The sequence below is a fragment of the Bidens hawaiensis genome, unplaced genomic scaffold (assembly GCF_021521415.1).
Source record: "Bidens hawaiensis isolate Kalapana, Puna unplaced genomic scaffold, B.hawaiensis_p1.1 tig00037712_1, whole genome shotgun sequence".
NCBI classification, from domain to species: domain Eukaryota; kingdom Viridiplantae; phylum Streptophyta; class Magnoliopsida; order Asterales; family Asteraceae; genus Bidens; species Bidens hawaiensis.
Genome location: NW_027505501.1, coordinates 116,298 through 118,504, shown reverse-complemented (window position 1 = coordinate 118,504; position 2,207 = coordinate 116,298). Strand labels below are relative to the sequence as shown.

The following is a 2,207-nucleotide window of genomic DNA, read 5'->3' as shown; positions in this document are numbered from 1 at the left end:
TAGGCGGAAACAAGAGTATTAGAATCGACATGATGAACTCCCTTAGTGGAAGGAATACTACGAGGTAGATTATATGCAAAACTCTTCTTAGCAGCTCGCTCCAGAATATCAACACCTCATTGGGAGTACACATACCAAAATCTCCGGCCCGCAACCTGATCAACGGCCTGCTTCTGTGCTCCGGATAAAGCATCAAAGAATGTACGACACTGAAGCCCACGACTCAAACCGAGATGAGGGCATTTTCTCAACAAGCCCTTGAACCTCTCCAATGCAGCATGAAGTGACTCATCATCATCAATACGAAAACCAGTGATTTTTGCCCGGTATCTTGCAGTTTATCGGGTAGAAAGTACTGAAGAAGAAACAGCTCAACCAATTGGTTACAAGTGGTGATGGAACCGGAAGGGAGTGCCTCTAACCACTCCAAGGCAGCCCCACGAAGTGAGAATGGAAAAAGTCGGAGTCACACGGCATCTTCCGTACACCCCTAAATTTTGAATGTCACACATAATCGACGGAAATGCGCAACATGAGAATAAGGGTCCTCGTTCGAGAGCCCATGGAAAGAAACGGAATTTTTAACCATATGAATAATACTCGACTTGATCTCGAAACTCACTGTAATCTCGGGCTCCCTAACACCGCTGCCATAGTCATCAAGGGACGGCGTGGCGAAGTCATCCATGCAACCTTGATTGTTCGGATCTGCCATCTCTTCTATCTCGGGATTCTCGTTGTCCTCCACAATTTCGTTTTAAATGACCTCGGCAATTTCTCATGCTCTCCTCCTCAAGCCTTCTCGAAGATGTCGCTCGGGTTCAGAAAAGGGAGAAATAAGCTCAGGACCGGGTGTGGTGGACATGCATCACCCGGAGGAAGCGCGGAATGGAACAAACAAGACACGGAAAACTAACTAAAAATATAGATAAAATAAGATGAATAAAAATGAAATAGACTAAAATAATATAGAGCAAAAATATCAACAAGGCAAATCAATTACTCGTATCGTTTTCAAAAGTAAAACACCGTGTCCCCGGCAACGGCACCAAAAACTTGACGTGATATATATATATATATATATATATATATATATATATATATATATATATATATATATATATATATATATATATATATATATATATATATATATAATTTGAATAAAAGTTTCACAAAAATCGGGTTTTAAAAATGGTTTTCACCAACAACCAAACCACACACGAAAGGTAAGTGTACCTATCGATTGTAGCAAAGTATCTATAAGAACCAAGTGTCAATCCATGGACTCGGCGAACTTTTGATAATAAATCTTTGTAATTGATTTAACCGAACAAACAATCAAATTGGGTTTTTAAATTACTAAACTAACATATAACAATAATAAAGCAAATAAAATACAACTAACAATCAATCCAAACAAAGCTACTTAGACTATGCATCCACTTAAACTTAGTGACAAAATGACAATGATAATGGCAAACATCATGTGTTAAGCATCAATATCAAATTCCAATCAAGGCAACCTAATACTAACAACACAACATCATGATGGGTATTCAACAAGTTATTGACCATAGATTAGTAAGTTTGTCAAAACTACCTAATCTCATAATTAAAGGAAAGCTAGCATGAAAACAACAAACTAACCACCTCAAATCATGTAAAATAGACAAGTTCAAGAACACTAGTTAAACACATGAATATTTAATTAGCAAAATATGAACTAAGGATATGGCCTTAATCTCTAGCAAACATCAACCAACTCAGAGAATTATGTTATCACCATACAATTTTCCAATATCATCAAGTGATAGGTTTCATACTTGTTAAAATTCATAACCAAGTTAATTTTCACTAGTCCTTCCTAACTTAGTGATATAAACAAAGTATGCATATACAAACTAAGTTCATAAACAAATACTCAACACATAGTTTTCCAACATATTATGGCTAAGCATTTATCAAACTAACAAGACTAGGAATTAAAACAAGCATTCAACCATTAACTTCTATTCAAGAACATGTCATAAACTTGAAGAACACCAACTTGCCAAAATCATGCATAGATAAATATCACATAAGTAAAAGTTTCAACATAATCTAAGTAACAAGAGTAATTAACCCATAAGGCTTAATACAACAACCAAAATCAAAGTAATCTTACAAATCATTGTTAAGAACAAAAGATTGCAAACTAAGATGAA

General features: G+C 35.7%; 1 non-coding gene across 1 annotated transcript; it reads left to right on the top strand.

Annotated features, from left to right (window-relative positions):
- Positions 1-225: 225 nt before the first annotated feature.
- On the top strand, positions 226-330 carry LOC143613550 (small nucleolar RNA R71). The gene has a single exon (XR_013150135.1). It is a non-coding gene; the product is annotated as a small nucleolar RNA R71 (small nucleolar RNA).
- Positions 331-2,207: the final 1,877 nt, after the last annotated feature.